This window comes from Balaenoptera ricei, chromosome 3, assembly GCF_028023285.1.
Source record: "Balaenoptera ricei isolate mBalRic1 chromosome 3, mBalRic1.hap2, whole genome shotgun sequence".
Taxonomy (NCBI): Eukaryota; Metazoa; Chordata; class Mammalia; order Artiodactyla; family Balaenopteridae; genus Balaenoptera; species Balaenoptera ricei.
Genome location: NC_082641.1, coordinates 29571447 through 29593286, shown reverse-complemented (window position 1 = coordinate 29593286; position 21840 = coordinate 29571447). Strand labels below are relative to the sequence as shown.

The 21840-nt window shown below is 40.9% G+C and overlaps 1 protein-coding gene across 2 annotated transcripts in view; it reads left to right on the top strand.

The window, feature by feature from the left end:
• Positions 1 to 21840, top strand: part of PRLR (prolactin receptor) — a 176474-nt gene that overhangs the window by 113934 nt on the left and 40700 nt on the right. For both annotated transcript variants that reach the window (XM_059919245.1, XM_059919246.1), the window contains exon 2: positions 12574 to 12634. The gene's annotated coding sequence lies outside the window, so the exon portion shown is untranslated. The remainder of the gene's footprint in view (positions 1 to 12573; positions 12635 to 21840) is intronic.

The following is a 21840-nucleotide window of genomic DNA, read 5'->3' as shown; positions in this document are numbered from 1 at the left end:
GAAATTTATTTTCTCACAGTGATGGAGGCTAGAAGTCTGGAACAAAGGTTTTACCGGGGCCATGCTCCCTCTGAGACTCTGGAGAGACTCCTTCCTTGCCTCTTCCCGGCTTCCATGGTGGTCAGCAAGTCCTGGAGTCCCTTAGCTTACAGCTGAATCACTTCTGTCTCTGCCTCTGTCATCACAGGTCATTCTCCTTGTGTGTCTCTACTTCTTACCAGTATGACCTCATCTTAACTAATTCCATCTCCCGTGAACCTATTTTCAAATAAGGTCACATTCTGAGGTCCTGGGGGGCTTTAACATCTCTTTTGAGGGGACACGATTCAACCCATTATACCATCGAAACAAATGACATTGTGAGAAGGTTTCCATTTGCATCTACTGTTGTGACTGGGTTCCCGACTTTACACAATGTTAGAGCTAAAAATCCACTTCTGTCTGGAAAGTGATTTTTGGCAAGAAGGATTGAGAGAACAGCCCAAGCTCCGTGGCCAGTGCCAGCCCCTTTGGAAACACGTGTCGCATCCCGTGTGACACGCTTCACAGAACCTGAGTGATCAGATGTTGGCAACGCAGTGATGGCGGGGTAAACTCAAGCTTGTAGTGGGAAGGGCAGTGCAGGATTCATGACTCACCCACTGTAGCTTGCCCTTGCTGCCCTGGCCCTTACCCCTCTCAAGTCTTCCACTCTGCCTTGCTCATCCTCTCTGCTTTGCTGGGAAACAATAGCTGCTTTGAATCTTTGATTCAGTGGCAAGTGAACTGTAAACCAAATTAAGCCAAACCAAGCAAATCCAATCACTGTCACAAGCAAGTTATCCAATTATTGCTTTTTTGCAGTGCGGGGGAGAGGCAGTAAGGGCCTTATATATCACAAGGCAAATATTAATCTGCCTGAATCAGCTTGCCTAGGGGTAATCAGCAAACGGGTTGATGCTCATCAGAGCTGCACAGACTGGTCTCTGAGGGTGTTCAGAGCCAGGAACAAACCCTACCAGGCACTTTCAGTAAATCAGAAGGCAAGTTCTGTGCCTTCGCCCTCTGAATTCTGAAGCAAGGGTCCAAACTTCACCTGGCTTGTGGCATTCCCAGGGTAAGTCACCGGGCTTCTTGGATTCTGGGTGGATTTCCTGGTGTCACAAGCTCTCTTCTCTCTCTCTCTCTCCCCCTGTCTCTCTCTGGATGAGGATCGGGTCCTCTGGGGGAGAGGGGACAGTGAAAGTGTGTTTGCAGAATCCTGTACTCACTCTCACCCCACTGCTTGGCATATTACCTGCCTTCTGATGTAGGTAAAGGAGTTAAGCTACCCTGTCACTGACAGAGGATGGAAGGTGAGGGGAACAGGAAGGAAAGAAAAGAAAGGGGAAGTATGCTTCAAAGGGGGAAAATATTAGCAGTGGGTAAAATGATCAAGATTTAGTATTATCTGAGGTAATGATCTCAGAATGACAGAGGGAGTGGATTTGGCCAAGATACTGGAATCTTTCCAGATTTCAGGGCCTCCTCCTGTCTTAAAACCAGTTGAACCCCTACTCCATGTTTGCCAAGGTTAATCCCTTGACCTATGGGTAAATCCTCCCTAACGTCCTTGGAGCAGAGGAATGGAACGTAAAGGAAGGGTTTTGTCAGAGCTGCACAAATCCATGTGGCGCATCTCCTGGCAGGAAAGCTGAGTGGAGAACAGAACGCTCAATATTTAGAAACTGGACTGGGATTTCCATCCAAAGGATACGATTTTGCCATTGCCTTGGTTGTTTGTACGGTAAATGGAGCAAATCAAGAACACTAAGGAGAGAACTTTTTTCTCTTGATGCCTAAATGCCAATCAATCATGATTTTTTTGCAGTTCTCTTAATTGGCATCCCAGTTCCCATCTAACTCCTGTTGTAAGGCACACGTATTGAAATAAAAGCTGCCTACATTTCCACCACCAACATCCAAAAGGATGAGGTACCATCCTTTTTATCCCCGCCAGTTTCTGTCTATAATGCTTTGTATTCATTAACAATTGGCTCTGTTCCCTTTGCAGTGTGGAGGCCCTGTTCCAGGTCAGTTCTGATTTGGAACACTGGGTCCTCAGCAGCAAGGTTTTGGAAGAGAAAGAAAGAGAACACAGGGAAGGGGCCAGAGATGAAGGCAGATTTGAAGGTTTGGCCTGAAAATTGTACTTAAATAGAGAGCCATTTATCTCTAGAACTCTGACTTCCAGCAGTCAAATACTTGACAGAGAGGTTAAAAGTAAAGACAAGATTAATCATCAAGGCTCTTGGGAGGGTGAGGGGAGGAAGGAGATAAACGCTTTCATGTTCATCACTGTTTATTCAAAAAGAGTGTTGCTAATAATGAGGATTGCTGAACATGAAAGAATGTCTATTATCATTTTTGCAAGTAAGCAGGGGAAATAACACACCGTTTCTTTTAAATATTTTTATTATGATATAATTTACATACCATAAAGTTTACCTCTTTAAAGTATACAACTCAGTGGTTTTCAGTATATTTACAGAGTTGTGCAACCCTCATCATAACCTAATTTTAAAATATTTCAACAACCAGAGAAGGAACTTAGTACACATTAGCGGTGGTCATTCCCCTTTCCCCTTTCTCCCCTACCCCCAGCCCCTGGCAACCACTAAGTTACTTTCTGTCGCTGTAGATTTGCTTTTTTCTGGACAAGTCGTATAAATGGAATCATACTATATGTGGTCTTTTTTTTTTTTTAATTTATTTTTGGCTCCATTTGGTCTTCATTGCTGCACGCGGGCTTTCTCTACTCGCGGCGAGCGGGGGGCTACTCTTCCTTGTGGTGCGCAGGCTTCTCATTGCGATGGCTTCTCTTGTTGCAGAGCACAGGCTCTAGGAACGCGGGCTTCAGTAGTTGTGACACATGGGCTCAGTAGTTGTGGCTCATGGGCTCTAGAGCGCAGGCTCAGTAGTTGTGGCGCACGGGCTTAGCTGCTCCACTGCATGTGGGATCTTCCCAGACCAGGACTTGAACCCGTGTCCCCTGCATTGGCAGGCATATTCTTAACCACTGCGCCACCAGGGAAGCCCTATATGTGGTCTTTTGTGACTGGCTTCTTTCACTTGAGATAACATTTTTGAGGTTTGTCCATGTTGTAGCATATATCAGTACTTCATTCCTTTTTGTTGTTGAATAAGATTCCATTGTAGATATACCACATTTTGTTTGTCCATTCATCAGCTGTTGGACAACACACTAGTCACACTAGTATTTTAATTAAAAGAGCAAATTGCCACGATCTCGGCAATCTGAGTTGAACAGCTTTTTGCTGTAGGTTTGAGTTAATAAAACGGTTCCTGATCTTAATATCTTAGATTTAAGGGATAAGATTAGTAAGGGATTTAAGATTTACTACTGATAGCAAAAATGATTTCTATTTAAGTTTGTGGAGAGTAGATGTTTGCAGGATGAGCTAATGATAATAATATAATAATGTCATGATATTTATATTTGTGCTTTTCAGTGATCTCAGTAGAGTGGATCTGTATAGAAGAGTGTTCACTCCTCCCTTCTAATAAAATAACTTTAGAATGTTTGAAATCTTTTGACTACATGAAATATAACAACTGCCTTTGTGTTCAGCCAACAAGTTCACAGCTGAGGTTGAGGCCAAGCTCCATAGCTGGTCTGCCAGAGGTCTACTGGTTACACTGTCCTATTGTATCAGTTTCTGTCTTTCCCTGCTTCTGACTCAGGTGTGAATGAAGAAGCATGGAAAAGAAGAGTGAGAGGGAACAAATAAGGTTCCACTTTCTTAAGGTGTCAAAACCCTTGCTGCCCACTCTTCTTACATGGGGAGTAGTGGCCAGACTGAGGACTCTGGAATCCTGGCATGGCCATTTCATATCTTTGTGATGCTGGGCAAGTACTTAACCTGTCTCTCTTGTTCTCATCAGCAAAGTGAAGATAATAATGGGTCTTAGTTCCTAGAGATGCTTTGAGGATGCCTGTAATTCCTGGCATAACAAATTAACAGTGTTAACCATTAATATCACTAGCATGTATTCAATACTTGCTATTTCCTCGATACTGTGCATCGAATCCTCACAACAATCCAAAAAGGTAGCGAAAGGTATTCTCACTTTACAGATGAAGAAATTGAGATTCAAGGAAGTTACGTATCTTCCTCAAGGTCACATGGCTAAAAAATGGCACAAGTAACTTTTATATACGTTTTGGTCTGGTTCAGGTTCTTAACACATTCATTGGACCATGGTGCCTCTATGCAATGAATCATGTTAGCCAATATGCTGTATAGTGGGATATAGCTATAATAACACACACACACCCACATTTGTTTTAATAAAAATGAATGATTGATGCAATTGGGCCGCTTTGGAAAATGATGTGACCAAAACCCATGGGGAGAAAACAGTAGTAAGGGGCTGAGTTGAGGCTGTTGGAAAAAACATGGGGCTTAAAGAACCTCAAAGTAAAGCAAATCCTCTGGCTAGATGCTATATTCTCCCAACTCTGGGGAGCCAGACCCTGTGGTTTATGGGAACTAAAAGAACACTGCACATGGTGCTCAGGCTAAAGAAGGTACATTGACTCATTTCCATCAGCTACGGAATTAGTCTCCTGTGCCCATGTTGGTATTTCAGTTCTCAACCTAATGGTTTAAGATGTTTCCATTATCATCACCACTCACCCACCAAGAGCACTTTTAAATTAGCCTTGAGAACAAAAGAGTAAACAGAAGCATAGTTTATTATTCTGCCAAATTCAACTACCTAAAAAAGGCAACATCTGATAGTCAAGCAAACAACTAGACTGCAAAGAAGAAGTGTTAGCCTTGATACATGCCAGTTATTTGCTGCTCCAAGAGGGTCATTGGCTGTGTTGCCCCAAGAGTGGGGGAGAAGACAGTTCAAGGGTCGGAGACAAACGGCATTTAGATGGTCCCCAACTGGCTGGAGTAACAGGAAACCTAAAACAGATTTTCCTTCTAACATTCTCCTCTGAGCAGCCTTCCTGATTATACAGTGTAAAATAACAATTTTGGCTACTAATCCTAAATAATCCCAAGCTTTGGATACTAACTCCGGGAAATATTTATTCTCTCATATTTCTAGGTAAAAAGATGTTCTCGATTCAGATTACCACAATCATAACAATCTGCTCTTTTAATTAAAAGAGTGTGTTCTTTCCCCACTTATAGTATTAGTGGCTTCAAATGCATAAAGAACATTTTCGTAAAACCCTCCATGGGGGTTTAGACATCAGGACAAAGGTAACATTTTAAGAATGTTCTTAATGTTGCAATCAATTGGGGATTATTTTTTAAGCCAATTTCTTGAGAATTCTGGCTAAGGTCTTTTCCTCGTTGGAGGTTGTTTTTTATTGTCCTCTGAATTAGGAGTGTAACCCTAGCTTGTTAGATGCTACAAGCTTCTCTGGGAAGGTGGATTTACACCTGTGGTCTCTGAGCTAAAATAAGCAGAAAGCCCTTTGGTTCAGGTCCGCTGCTGGTGGCTACCTCATCCAACCCATGGTTGCCCCATTCAAAATGACCATTGGCCAATTTATGCAGATTCATGTTCGTGCCGTGGCTATTCATCGGACTGGAACAACCAGCCTGCTTTTAAGTGATCCTGATTTGGTGCTATCACACTTGTAAAATCCAGCTCTAAATTCTATCCTTCCCTACCAATCAATCAAGGAGATCTGGACTTTGGTTCTTTGTAAATTATCCATAGTACTCTTTATTTACTTTACACTCATGCCCAAAAGGATTTGAAGGAACCTGCTTTAGATATGGCTCTGCTGTACTGTGACCCGGGGCATGTTATAACAATAATAAAACATCTCACCTTTCACAGTGTTTCACTTTTACAAAGCACTTCCATGTACCTTCTCCTGTGAAAGTGATTACCCTCAGGATACCAATTGACTTATACGCTTCTGATAAAGCTGGCAGATGGAAAACACCTTGGAAAATAAGGACACTGGACAAATGCAAGGGTCACCCTGTTAATCAATGGGCTGGTAAGACTAGAGTTTCATTGTGTTGGTCCAACACAATGGTGTTTGATTTCAACTCTGGCTTGCAAAGATGTTCCAATCCTGGATACTTGTCAAGAATGGGAGGTCAGAAACACCAAGACCAGGAGGTCAGGGTGGATATGCCAGCAAGGATCCATACAGGGAACTTCTTGGAAAGAAATGAATTGAGGAACTTGTCCTGAATATGAGTAGCTGGAAGAGGACCTTGAATTTTCCCAACAGATGATTGCAGGAATATCTAAAGTCTGGAGTAGGAATGATAGACTACAGCTTAAATTGTAAGACACCAGTCTCCAGAACCATAGCATTTCAGAGTTGGAAGTCCCCTTACTGGTCTTCCAGGCCTGATCCAAGTCGCTAACCCCTGTAGGGTTTCATATGGTCTCTGCTTAAGCAGCTAATCTCCTACCAGAGGGGCCCATCTCATCTTTGGGGCATAATAATCATGTGAAAGGTATTCTTCCTCTTGAGTCCAGGGCTTCTGCCTTATAACAAGACCCATTCATTGTAGTTCTGTTCAGTAATGGACAAGTGGAATGTCCAGGGAGGCACTTCACTCCCCAGTCATTGAACTTGAATCTACCTCCATGTAATTTACTCCAGTTAGAGGATTTCTCTTCTTGTGCCTTTGGATACACTTCCTCAGTGATCACAGCAGCCCTAAATGGTTTCGGAGACAACACACGAAGCCCCTGAGTGTTGGCACATCTTCCTACTCACAACTTCTCCTTGTCTTCTGTATCTCCTATATCTCTTCCTTTTCCTCTGATATTTGCACCCAGCTCTCATATAATTCTTCTGGAAACTAAGCATGAACTCATACACAGAAGACAGAGGTTTCTAGTGGAAAGAGCAGAGAAACTTGCTTCAAGCCCTGGCAAATTTCTCTAAAGCTTCCTAGTATTATTACTTACCCAATGGTGATGGGAGAGTATAATGATAGAATATAAATGAATGTTCATTATAAAATACAAAGTATTATAAAGCTACTGAAGACTTTACCACTAAATTCTAAAAGACCTCAAGCATCATGTGGTCCCAGCTCCTTGTTTTACACTAGAAGACATTAAACAGAGAAGAAACTGACCTATCCAAGGACCACAGGAACAGTTAGAGGCAGGGCTAAAACGGAACCCGTATTTTGCCACTCACAGTCTCTTGCTCCCTCTACTGCCTGTGTATTAAACAATGAGGGAAATCAGTAAACTCACCCTTGCACAGACCCTTAATAGTACCCAACACATATTAGGTGCTCGATCACTAGCGGCTGAAGAAATAGTCCAGGAAACAAAAGAATGAATAAATAAATGACTAGTACTTGTTTCTGATGACATTTTATGGTTTCCTCCAAATGTACCTCTGTTTTTAATCATTTTTTAATTAGGTCTCTGGTAAAGAGCTTGGTTTTCAAAATGTACATGGGAAGATTAAATGAGACAATGCATTAAAGTGCTGAAAAGCTGTGTCTGGCAGTCAATAAATGTTAACTAATTATCATTCTTTGTTTTCTAGCCGTGATCTTAGCAATAAGATCATGCTAACGCGATAAGGACTCACCAATCTGAAAATCACTTTGCAATCTACTAACAAAAGGAATTCTGGAATTGCAAAAGTATCACTAGTATTTGTCAGTTCCTATCCTGTGATTTTAACTAGGCCATCCATGCCCATCCTTTGCGGTGAGCACCCAAAAAGATACAAAGCTTGCGTTAGCACCCAAAAAGATACAAAGTCCTGAATTCTCTCACTTCCTCCTCCGGGCTCCTGTTTATTCAGCCCCTGACCTTTGGGCTCTGTCTCCCACTCCAGTAAGCACTTGTCTATTGGACCTGACAATTTATTTGGCTTTGTGCTGTTTGAACCTCAGCACTCTTGCTCTATCTCAATCTCACTCAAGGTTTTGGAATTTCCCTCTGGTTCTCTCCACTCCCCTGCCTGCGCCCTGGTAGCTCTCCTCCTTCTAAACAAGGCCCATCCGCTTGACCCAAGTTGGTGTGTTTTCCTCTCAACATTGTAGCATTTGTTATAAATATTGATTTTTTTATGATACTGGGAGCTGGGAGTTAGAATTTAGGCTCTTAGTATTTCTGTGTTTCAGGAAAGGGGAAAAATGGAACGTTGCCAAGAGGTGTTTTGTTTTTTCTTTATTTTTGTGTTAACTGAACTGGCTTTTTCTACCTCTTTTCATCTGTTCGCCTCTGGTCTCCCAGTTTGACGATGCTCAGATTCAACCTGCCCTGGAAGAGTGACACCTGAGTGCTTCATGGGTTTTTTTTTCCCTCCGAGGGCTTCATTCACATATCTACAAATTGCCATAGTGATCTGAATCAGTTGCCAAAATGCTTGAAGCTTCCTTCTGAATCTCTGAACCCATCTGAGAATTTGACAAAAGACTAAAGACTAAACTTGGGCCAATGCCAGTACAAAGAAAGAGCTTGGATAAACTCATCAGTTAGGATTATACCGGAAGTTCTGATGTGGACAGAAATATTGATTCTCTTTTTAATCTCTGTGTCTTGTGATGAATTACCATTTAATATCTTCTCCTTTGTCGATGATACATCTATCCCAGATATATCCCACCCGCAATGTAAATTCCTTCGGAGCCTGGACTTGATCTGTTTATAATCACAGCTCTGTCCTCAACAGCTGAAGTGCTTGGCAAATAGCAGGCCGCCAGTTGGTGTTTGTTGAATACTGAATGAATGAACAAATGAATGAGAAGCAGGATAGCGTTGTGGTTGGACAACAGCCTTTGACATCAAAGAGATCCCAGCTCGATTTTTGATTATGCCACTTCCCATCTTTGAGACTTCTCTGGATTTCAATTTCTTCATCAATAAAATGGGGGTGATAATAGCACCTACCTCATAGGTTTTGGGAGAATTAAAATAGTGCATGTAAAATTCTTAGCACAGTAGCTGGCATATTTTTAGAACTTAATAAATGTTCACTATGATGTCTGTTCTTTTCAGTGAAAATCCTCAATATTGAAGCTTATTAGAGGTAATTGAACTAATTTAACGTGACTAGTAGTGATGACTGTACTAAAGACGAATTAGTTTAATTCATCTGTCAGCAAGATTTTACTTAAAGAGCCAAGTGTACAAAACATGTATTGGTCACGCTCACTGTGTTTAAAGCACTATCCTAGGCTTTCAGGAGTGGGCAGGATGCAAAGATAGATACGGCACAGTCTCTTCCCTCTAAGAGTATAAAATCTAGAAGACTTACTGTGTGTGGTACTGTACTAAGTATACAGATATAGGAGGTATTGTTACCTTCCTCATCATCTGAGTTACTCTGTGTGCTTTGCAGAAAATTATTCTGCGACGCTCAGCTTCTCCTTTGAATACTTTCAATAACAAGAAACCTACTGCCTCATGCATCAGCTTATCCTGTTTGGGAACAGTCATTACCTTTAGAAAGAGCCTCCTTAAAATTAGCACAAATCTACCTCCCTACAATTTTTACATGTGGATCTAACTTCTGCCTTTTGGAAACACCCAGGAAAAACTCCATGTTTTTCCCCTTATATCAGAAGTCAACAAAATAAAGCCTACAGGCCAAATCCAGCTCACCATTTATTTTTGTAAATAAAGTTTTATTAGAACACAGTCAAGCCTATTCATTCACATATCGTCTGTGACTGCTTTTGCACAAGAGAGTAGTTGCAACAGAGAACATGTGGCCCACAAAGCCAAAAATATTTACGTCTGGCCCTTAAAAAAAAACTTGTTCAACCTCTGCTCTATATGACAGAACTTCAAACACTTAAAGACAACTAACATGTCTCCTCTTAAAGTGGAAAGCCCAGAACTGAGCCTAGAACTCTAAATAGAGACAGAATGAAGTGGCACTATCACCTCCCTTATTCTGGACATCATACTTCTAATTATGTGGCCCGAGGTCAAGTCAGTCTTTGATTGACACACAATACTGGAGTCTATCAGGGACTAAACCTCTGAGATTTCTCCCCCAGGAGCTTCTGTTAAGTTACGCCTCCGCACCCTGCACTGGTGAAGCCTAGTGTCAGACACTATCTACAAAACTTTCATCTTTCCAGTCTGTCCCAAGCAATCAGAAAACAATTCAGCATATATTCAAGGGCTGTAGCAGTCAGGATCAGAAAGGAAAAAGATGACATACTTAGGGATGTTTAAGAAAAGGTAATCTTATAATTTACATACCTGTGGGCAGAGTTGAGAAAAGTAACAAGGGAATTTGTCACCACCCTCTCTGCCTAGAGGGGAAGGGGGAGGGAGGGATTTTGCCGGGACTCAGTGAGAGCTGGGGCTGCCCACCTGGAGCTGTGGCAGTGGAGACACAACCACTGCTGGAAGCAGGCCAGGACGAAGGCAGGGGGGTTGGGAAACAGATACCCTGATGTATTCTGCTCCCATCCTCTGCCTCCCATGGGTGGGACCCAACCAGAGCTGGAGGACAAGAGCATCACAGGAGCCAGCCCGCAGGGCACAGAAGAGAGTTGAGAGTAGGCGTGGGAGTCGGGGTAGAGAGTGACAAGGGCTAAATGGTGTGCCAGGCATTTTTTAAAATTCTGAATGAATAAACAGATGAATGAATGAAGTGAGTCCAAGACCTGGCACTCAGTCAATGTTTGTTGAACTGCAGGAGTGAAAGGACCACAATCTCCTTTACTTCTTCTTGCTCCAGAGCCCTGACTACTGCTGCTCGCCATTCCAGACTTTCCACCCCCAACGCGGCCCTCCTCCTGTGCTCCACTCCTGCACCCTCCTCTAGCCTCTGCTGACCTCTCAGCGCTTCCCGCCGAAGAGTAAAAAGTGTGAATTTAATTTGGGAGGCAACAGAGCAGAGCAGGGGTTGTTTTAACCAGAGTTAGAACATTATCAAAGAGAGGGCTTTAAGTCCTGAAATGATTCCCAGAATTTAAAATACATTCTAGAATGTTCCGAATTTTAAAATGAAAAATTCAGCATCACTGTATCCTATGGAGAAAAATTGGTGGCTTCTGAGAAAGCTGCCCCAGACAGTTGCGTTATGAACTCTGGGTTCACCAGACACCTCATTAGCTGATGCCTTGGGGCTGGCCGTTTTACACTTACATGGGCTCATCACATCATAGGTTTTTATTGCAAAGATGTCTGGGCTCTGCATTCATTAGGCCAGTAGCGGTGACGCTGAGGAATTGGGGGTGTATGAGAGAGATTCGTGTTGGCTTGAAGCCGCTGGTAGCAATCCGCAGCTGCCTGCCTTCCACTTCCTTCTCCATGGGTGTCAGCATGGAGAACACTCAGCCCTGGATTCCTTGAACAATAATCCCCAAGATTCTGGATTTTGAAGACATAGAAATTATTTAAAAGTATTATTTGGCCTGCTACTCTGGTTAGATTGTTTGTTTTTGCATGGAATGTGCAAGAGAAAACGGAGCATTAAATTAGGAATTGTTGTCTATATATCAAAGCAAATTTTAAAAAGTAACTGCACACATATAGGAGCCTATTTTGTATTCAAGTCCTGAAATCATTTTTGTTCTAACTCAGATCCATACTATTAGCAATTGTCACCTCATGCCTCAGAGACCAAGGCAAGTTAGTCCTCAGAGTTTAAAATGTCTTAGACAAAACCTAGAGCCAGATATATTGGAAGGAACAAGATGGGACCCATGATTCCAGATGGGCATAGCCCAGCTGATATAAGCCCACACACAACAGCCCAGGGAACAGCCCTGTCACTACCAAAAATTATTCACATCTCGAAAAGCAGGCTTCTGCCAATGCTCATATGAACCCATGAGATAGAATCAAACTCGAGCTTTGAGCTGGAGCGGCCAAATTCCCAGTTCAGCCATGGCTATGACAGGATATGTCAATAAATTTCATTCAAGGTCTCCAGGGCCAAATTTCACAAAGTCAAATCCCAATTAGGATAACTGGCAACATTTTAGGAAGATCTGTAGATAAGATAATAGTACTATATCAACGTTAATTTTCTGATTTTAGTCATTACATGATGGTTATATAAGAGAATGCGCTTGCTCTTAGGAAAACGCAACTGAAATATTAGAGGGCGAAGAGACATCATGACTTATTCTCAAATAATTCAATAAAAATAATCATTTGTGTATACAGAAAAGAAAGAGAATGATAGGGACATCCCTGGTGGTCCAGTGATTAAGATTCTGGGCTTCCACTGCAGGGGGTGCAGGTTTGATCCCTGGTCGGGAATGAAGATCCCACGTGCTGCATGGTGTGGCCAAAAAATTTTTTTAAAAAAAGAAGAAAGAGTATGATAAACCAAATGTAAAATATTAATAAGTAGGGTATCTGGGTAAAGGGAATATAACATTTTTTTAGTATTTTTGCAACTTTTCTATAAGTTTGAAATTACTTCATAATAAGGTTGATAGAAAACTAATTCAAAAAAAAAAAAAACTAGAGCTGTCTTATGCCATCACTGAAGTGCAGTGATTTCAGTCATGCTCTTGCTGCAAAGTGAGTAAGAAATGGCATCTCCTGTTTCATCATCTTTGAGCTAAAATGAGTCATTTCCTCTTTCAGCTAAAGAACTCTTCTATTCATGGAGGCGAACGCTAAGGATGCTTTCCACATGAACCTTGAGGTAAGGGGAACTTGACACGTGCCCCTCTGTCACATCGCCCAACTGTCCTACTGTGTGCTTCATCCAGGCTCAGGAAAGGAGTCTTCTCTCTTGGCTCACAGAGAGAATAGTTTCGAACTAGTCAACATCCACATTGCTGCATTCTGCTGTTCTCAAAGACCTTTTCGATCTCCCCAGCCTATCCTGCCCAGAAAACCCTTCTCTGTTTTTGTCAACGAAAATACCACACCTATTAAGAGCTGATATCTCCTCGTGGTGCATTTATGGGAGATTTTAATTTTCTCTTCATAGTTGTCTGTACTTGAGAAAATTTCAACAATGACTGTGTTATTCTTTTAAAATCAGAAAAAGAAATATTGTGTTTGCTTTTATTTTCCCAAGCAGCTCTGCATAAATTCTTGCCATGGTTTTCTGTGTCCCCTTCAGCCCCTACGATTGTCACAGCTGCCTGTCCCCTTCCTCCCAGCCCACTGACAGTCCTCATGGAAAGACTCAGACATGCTGGGCTCTGCATCTGCCCTATCTACCTTCGGCAGGGAAAATCACTTCCTGGTCCCATGACCCACTGAACCCCAGGCACAATCTACTGACTTGGATCTCACAAGTTTTTGTTTGCCTCTCCCCACCTACAATATCTTATTGCCATTTTGGAGTCGGAGTTGGGTAGAAGTACTTAACTCACATATTCCCCCTTCATGCCAGCTCAAATACCATGCCCCAACTCCATCTCCCTAGGATACCGGGCCCAGCTGATAAATAGGTCGTGAAGTATTATGAGTCCATTTGACAGATGGAGAAACCAAGCCTCAAGGCTACCCTCTGTATTTACTACAGAAAAATGGGATCTTGACCCTCTGAGACCAACTTGGCACGTGTCACCCTGAGGATGCACTCTCTCTTTCAGAGCGTGTTAAGCTAAGGACTCATGAAGATATGAAACTGACTAGGTCATGGGTAGATGAGAATTATCCTAGGATTTCCTGAGGTCACCCCAGGGTACTTGTCCTCCGATACTGAAAAGTGATGGTCCTTTGAGGAACACCTGATACGTCAGTGTCAAGAACCAAGCCTGGGCTTTCCCTCGGGGCCAGAGTTTCTCACCTTTAGCACTGTTGACATTCTAGGACAGATAATTCTTTGTCGTGGAGGCTGTCTTGTGCATTGTAGCATGTTTAGCAGCACCCCTGGTCTCCACCCACTAAATGCCAGTATTCCACCCCCCACCCCACTTGTGACAACCAACCATGTCTTCAGATGTCGCCTAGGGTTCCAGAGGGGAGAAAGTCCTACCCTCAGTAGTGACAATAAAATCATGTTTCCAGACATTGCCAAGCATCCCCTGGGTTGGGGGAGACAAAATCCCCCACAAGAAAAACCCCTGCTCTAAGTTACCTCAGCCCAGCAAAGACTTGTATTTTTCACGTGAGTAGACTGAAATTTATAGTGTTCAGAGTAAACATTAGCGAGGACTTGCAGAAGGGATGCCATAAGTTGTCAAAGTGCTTCCTCACAGCAAGACCCTTTGGCTTAAAGCCCAGGAGTATTTAGTAACACTGCAACCGGTGAATCAACCCAGCCAAACCACCAGCTTCTCAGATTTTCTTTCTTCTTCCTAGGCTTCTGCCCCTTGATGCCAAATGCCTCATGAGGTTTGGTTGAGTGAAAGGCAAACGAGAGAGGACAGAGTAACACTAAATGCTTGAGCAATCCTTCCCTTCATGAGGTCTGGAAAAGCACAGCATGATCTAAACTGCGTTGCAAAGCACCAGGGGGGGGTTGGCTACTCTTTTTTATTTATATGTATACTTATTTACAAACCACATCCGCCCCTCATTATCCTCAACCCTTTACCCAACCTAGTGTTTGGTGTGAAAATGTTGGCTTCTGATACCAGTAGGTATCTGTGAAAACACAGGCAAGAACTTGAGAGCAGTCCCATGGTTGTCCAAGAGAAACAGAAATGCTGCTCAGTTTCAGGGTGAAAGGAACATCCAGAAATCAATGTTCATAAAAGAATTCAGAGGAAACAAAATGGTCCCTATAAAGGAGGATTAGAATTAAGAGTAAAATCACACTTCCTGTCTGATACCCCACCAGAAGTGCCACAGTCCATTTTGTGGCCTTCAGTCTGGTTTCTGGTCTCTTTGAACTGTTAACCCTCCAATCCTGTCCAGTGGTAATGACCCCTCCCTAACAACCTCTCCCTGGCACCTCCTCCCCAGAGTGGAACAGAATGCCACTCTGAATGGCATGCCAGGTTCTTTTGCAGGAGGTTGGCATCCTTTAGGCTCTGCCCATTCCAACCGTCCCACATCCAGCTCTTTCCCAGGCTCCCATCTACACATCTTTGACCTTAACTCTCCCCAAACTGCAAGAGACTAGGAGGAACTTTGAAGCAGCCCAGGGCACTGGGGACGATGGGCCCATCCATAGAGTATGCTTTGAGGTCACTCTAAAACTCTAAGCCTATAATCTTTTCACCCACCGAGCTTGCCTACCAGAGTCCTTCAAATGCCTATCATTTAGGCCTCTGCATTGACTGAAGCACGACATTGTTCAATATCTACGCATTTACCTAAGAAGGGTAAGAACTTAAAACATGGATAGGAATTTGTTTGTCAGATTAACTTGTAGGTACCTCTCTAAGAAGGGGGCCTTGAGGTTGGGACACAGGAAGGTTAACTGTTTTTTGGGTTTTTTAAAGTATACTTGATTTACAATGTTGTGTTAATTTCTGCTGTATAGAAAAGTGATTCAGTTATATGTATATAAGTATATACATATATATATGTATATATATATATACACATTCGTTTTTTATATTCATTTCCATTATGGTTTGTCATAGGGTATTAAATATAGTTTCCTGTGCTTTACAGTAGCACCTTGTTGTTTATCCATTCTATATATTATAGCTTACATCTGCTAACCCCAACCTTTATTTTTTTTTAACATCTTTATTGGAGTATAATTGCTTTACAATGGTGTGTTAGTTTCTGCTTTATAACAAAGTGAGTCAACTATATATATACATATATCCCCATATCTTCTCCCTCTTGCGTCTCCCTCCCACCCTCCCTATCCCACCCCTCTAGGTGGGCACAAAGCACCGAGCTGATCTCCCTGTGCTATACAGCTGCTTCCCACTAGCTATCTATTTTACATTTGGTAGTGTATATATGTCCATGCCACTCTCTCACTTCGTCCCAGCTTACCCTTCCCTTTCCCTGTGTCCTCAAGTCCATTCTCTACGTCTGCGTCTTTATTCCTGTCCTGCCCCTAGGTTCATCAGAACCATTTTTTTTTTTTTAGATTCCATATATATGTGTTCACATACGGTATATATTTTTCTCTTTCTGACTTACTTCACTCTGTATGACAGTCTCTAGGTCCATCCACCTCACTACTAATAACTCAGTTTCGTTTCTTTTATGCCTAATATTCCATTGTACATATGTGCCACTTCTATATGCATTCATCTGTCAATGGACACTTAGGTTGAATCCATGTCCTGGCTATTGTAAGTAGAGCTGCAATGAACATTGTGGTACATGGCTCTTTTTGAATTATGGTTTTCTCAGGGTATATGCCCAGTAGTGGGATTGCTGGGTCGTATGGTAGTTCTATTTTTAGTTTTTTAAGGAACCTTCATACTGTTCCCCATAGTGGCTGTATCAATTTACATTCCCTCCATCAGTGCAAGAGGGTTCCCTTTTCTCCACACCCTCTCCAGCATTTATTGTTTGTAGATTTTTTGATGATGGCCATTCTGACCGATGTGAGGTGATATCTCATTGTAGTTTTGATTTGCATTTCTCTAATGATTAGTGATGTTGAGCATTCTTTCATGTGTTTGTTGGCAATCTGTATATCTTCTTTGGAGAAATGTCTGTGTAGTTCTTCTGCCCATTTTTGCACTGGGGTTGTTTGTTTTTTTGATATTGAGCTGCTTGTAAATTTTGGAGATTAATCCTTTGTCGGTTGCTTCATTTGCAAATATTTTCTCCCGTTCTGAGGGTTGCCTTTTCATCTTGTTTATGGTTTCCTTTGCTGTGTAAAAGCTTTTAAGTTTCATTAGGTCCCATTTGTTTATTTTTGTTTTTATTTCCATTTCTTTAGGAGGTGGGTCCAAAAGGATCTTGCTGTGATTTATGTCATAGAGTGTTCTGCTTATGTTTTCCTCTAAGAGTTTTATGGTGTCTGGCCTTACATTTAGGTCTTTAATCCATTTGAAGTTTATTTTCGTGTATGGTGTTAGGGAGTATTCTAATTTCACTCTTTTACATGTAGCTGTCCAGTTTTCCCAGCACCACTTATTGAAGAGGCTGTCTTTTCTCCACTGTATATTCTTGCCTCCTTTATCAAAGATAAGGTGACCATATGTGCGTGGGTTTATCTTTGGGCTTTCTATCCTGTTGCATTGATCTATATTTCTGTATTTGTGCCAGTACCATACTGTCTTGATTACTGTAGCTTTGTAGTATAGTCCAAAGTCAGGGAGCCTGATTCCTCCAGCTCCGTTTTTCTTTCTCAATATTACTTTGGCTATTCGGGGTCTTTTGTGTTTCTATGCAAATCGTGAAATGTTTTGTCCTAGTTCTGTGAAAAAGGCCATTGGTAGTTTCATAGGGATTGCATTGAATCTGTAGATTGCTTTGGGTAGTATTGTCATTTTCACAATATTGATTCTTCCAATCCAAGAACATGGTATACCTCTCCATCTGTTTGTATCATCTTTAATTCCTTTCATCAGTGTCTTATATTTTTCTGCATACAGGTCTTTTGTCTCCTTAGCTAGGTTTATTCCTAGGTATTTTATTCTTTTTGTTGTAATGGTAAATGGGAGTGATTCCTTAATTTCTCTTTCAGATATTTCATCATTAGTGTATAGGAATGCAAGAGATTTCTATGCATTAATTTTGTATCCTGCTACTTTACCAAATTCATTGATTAGCTCTAGTAGTTTTCTGGTAGCATCTTTAACATTCTCTATGTATAGTATCATGTCATCGGCAAACAGTGACAGCTTTACTTCCTCTTATCCGAATTGGATTCCTTTTATTTCTTTTTCTTCTCTAATTGCTGTGGCTAATACTTCCAAAACTATGTTGAATAATAATGGTGAGAGTGGACAACCTTGTCTTGTTCCTGATCTTAGTGGAAATGGTTACAGTTTTTCACCATTGAGAATGATGCTGGCTGTGGGTTTGTCATATATGGCCTTTATTATGTTGAGGTAAGTTCCCTCTATACCTACTTTCTGGAGGGTTTTTATATAAATGGGTGTTGAATTTGTCAAAAGCTTTTTCTGCCTCTATTGATATGATCATATGGTTTTTCTCCTTCAATTTGTTAATATGGTTTATCACGTTGATTGATTTGCATATGTTGAAGAATCCTTGCATTCCTGGCATAAATCCCACTTGATCATTGTGTATGATCCTTTTAAGGTGCTGTTGGATTCTGTTTGCTAGTATTTTGTTGAGGATTTTTGCATCTGTGTTCACCGGTGATATTGGCCTATAGTTTTCTTTCTTTGTGACAACTTTGATTTTGGTATCAGGGTGATGGTGGCCTCGTAGAATGAGTTTGGGAGTGTTCCTCCCTCTGCTCTATTGTGGAAGAGTTTGAGAAGGATGGGTGTTAGCTCTTCTCTAAATGTTTGATCAAATTCACCTGTGAAGCCATCTAGTCCTGCACTTTTGTTTGTTGGAAGATTTTTAATCACAGTCTCAATTTCAGTGCTTGTGATTGGTCTGTTTATATTTTCTATTTCTTCCTGTTCAGTCTCGGAAGGTTGTGCTTTTCTAAGAATTTGTCCATTTCTTCCAGGTTGTCCATTTTATTGGCATATAGTTGCTTCTAGTAATCTCTCATGTTCCTTTGTATTTCTGCAGTGTCAGTTGTTACTTCTCCTTTTTCATTTCTAATTCTATGGATTTGAGTCTTCTCCCTTATTTTCTTGATGAGTCTGGCTAATGGTTTATCGATTTTGTTTATCTTCTCAAAGAACCACCTTTTAGTTTTATTGATCTTTCATATTGTTTCCTTCATTTCTTTTTCATTTATTTCTGGTCTGATCTTTATGATTTCTTTCCTTCTGCTAACTTTGGGGGTTTTTTTTCTTCTTTCTCTAATTGCTTTAGGTATAAGGATAGGTTGTTTATTTGAGCTGTTTCTTATTTCTTGAGATAGGATTTTATTGCTATAAACTTCCCTCTTAGAACTGCCTTTGCTGGATCCCATAGGTTTTGGGTCCTCGTGTTTTCACTGTCATTTGTTTCTAGGTATTTTTTTAATTTCCTCTTTGATTTCTTCAGTGATCTCTTGGTTATTTAGTCATGTATTGTTTAGCCTCCATGTGTTTGTATTTTTTAGAGATTTTTTTCTGTAATTGATATCTACTCTCATAGCGTTGTGGTCAGAAAAGATACTTGATACGATTTCAATTTTCTTAAATTTACCGAAGCTTGATTTGTGACCCAAGATATGATCTATCCTGGAGAATGTTCCATGAGCTCTTGAGAAGAAAGTGTATTCTGTTGTTTTTGGATGGAATATCCTATAAATATCAATTAAGTCCATCTTGTTTAATGTATCATTTAAAGCTTGTGTTTCCTTATTTATTTTCATTTTGGATGATCCATTGGTGAAAGTGGGGTGTTAAAGTCCCCTACTATGATTGTGTTACTGTCGATTTCCCCTTTTATGGCTGTTAGCATTTGCCTTATGTATTGAGGTGCTCCTATGTTGGATGCATAAATATTTACAATTGTTATGTCTTCTTCTTAGATTGATCCCTTGATCGTTATGTAGTGTCCTTCTTTGTCTCTTGTAATAGCCTATATTTTAAAATCTATTTTGTTTGATAGGAGAATTGCTAGTCCAGCTTTCTTTTGATTTCCATTTGCATGGAATACCTTTTTCCATCCCCTCACTTTCAGTCTGTATGTGTCCCTAGGTCTGATGTGGGTCTCTTGTAGACAGCATATGTATGGGTCTTGTGTTTGTCTCCATTCAGCCAGTCTATGTCTTTTTGTTGAGCATTTAATCCATTTACATTTAAGGTAAATATCGATATGTCTGTTCCTATTACCATTTTCTTAATTGTTTTGGGCTTGTTACTGTAGGTCTTTTCCTTCTCTTGTGTTTCCTGCCTAGAGAAGTTCCTTTAGCATTTCCTGTAAAGCTGGTTTGGTGGTGCTGAATTCTCTTAGCTTTTGCTTGTCTGTAAAGGTTTTAATTTCTCCATCGAATCTGAATGAGATCCTTGCTGGGTACAGTAATCTTGGTTGTAGGTTTTTCCCTTTCATCACTTTAAATATGTCTTGCCACTCCCTTCTGTCTTGCAGAGTTTCTGCTGAAAGATCAGCTGTTAAGCTTATGGGGATTCCCTTGTATGTTATGTTTTTTTCCCTTGCTGCTTTTAATATTTTTTCTTTGTATTTATTTTTGAAAGTTTGATTAATATATGTCTTGGCAAGTGTGTCCTTGGATTTATCCTGTTTGGGACTCTCTTCGCTTCCTGCACTTGACTATTTCCTTTCCTATATTAGGGAAATTTTCAACTATAATCTCTTCAAATATTTTCTCAGTCTCTTTCTTTTTCTCTTCTTCTTCTGGGACCCCTATAATTCGAATGTTGGTGCATTTAATGTTATCCCAGAGGTCTCTGAGACTGTCCTCAATTCTTTTCATTCTGTTTTCTTTATTCTGCTCTACCATAGTTATTTCCACTATTTTATCTTCCAGGTCACTTATCCGTTCTTCTGCCTCAGTTATTCTGCTATTGATTCCTTCTAGAGAATTTTTAATTTCATTTATAGTGTTGTTCATCATTGTTTGTTTGCTCTTTAGTTCTTCTAGGTCCTTGTTAAACGTTTCTTGTATTTTCTCCATTCTATTTCCAAGATTTTGGATCATCTTTACTATCATTACTCTGAATTCTTTTTCAGAGAGACTGCCTATTTCCTCTTCATTTGTTTGGTCTGGTGGGTTTTTACCTTGCTCCTTCATCCACTGTGTATTTCTCTATCTTCTCATTTTGCTTAAGTTACTGTGTTTGGAGTCTCCTTTTCACAGGCTGCAGGTTCATAGTTCCCGTTGTTTTTGGTGTCTGCCCCCAGTGGCTAAGGTTGGTTCAGTGGGTTGTGTAGGCTTCCTGGTGAAGGGTACTAGTGCCTGTGTTCTGGTGGATGTGGCTGGATGTTGTCTTTCTGGTGGGCAGGACCACATCCGGTGGTGTGATTTGGGGTGTCTGTGACCTTGTTATAATTTTAGGCAACCTCTCTGCTAATGGGTGGAGTTGTGTTCCTGTCTTGCTAGTTGTTTGGCGTAGGGTGTCCAGCACTGTAGCTTGCTGGTTGTTGAGTGGAGCTGGGTCTTAACATTGAGATGGAGATCTCTGGGAGAGCTTTTGCTGTTTGATATTACATGGAGCCAGGAGGTCTCTGGTGGACCAATTTCCTGAACTTGGCTCTCCCACCTCAGAGGCCCAAGCCTGACACCTGGCCGGAGCACCAAGACCCTGTCAGCCACATGGCTCAGAAGAAAAGGGAGGGAGAAAGAAAGAAAGAAAGAAAGGAAGGAAGGAAGAAAGAAAGGAAGGAAGGAAGGAAGGAAGGAAAGATGGAAGGAAGGAAGGAAAGAAGAAAGAAAATAAAAAGAAATAAAGTTACTAAAATAAAAAAATTATTAAAAATTAAAAGGAATTTTAAAAAAAAGAAAGAAGAAAGAAAGAAAGAAGAGAGCAACCAAACCTAAAAACACATCCACCAATGATAACAAGCGCTAAAAACTATACTAAAAAAAAAAAAAACAGACAGAGAGAACCCTAGGAAAAATGGTAAAAGCAAAACTATACAGACAAATAGACAAATCACACAAAGCATACACATACACACTCACAAAAAGAGAAAAAAGGAAAAAATATATATATATATCTATATATAAAAAAAAGGAAAAGAGCAACCAAATCAATAAACACATCTACCAATGATAATAATCTCTAAATACTAAACTAAGATAAACATAAAACCAGAAACCAGTCAGTCGCAGACAGCAAATCCTAAGGCTACAGTTGCTCCCAAAGTCCACCTCCTCAATTTGGGATGATTTGTTGTCTGTTCAGGTATTCCACAGATGCAGGGTACATCAAGTTGATTGTGGAGATTTAACCCGCTGCTCCAGAGGCTGCTGGGAGAGAT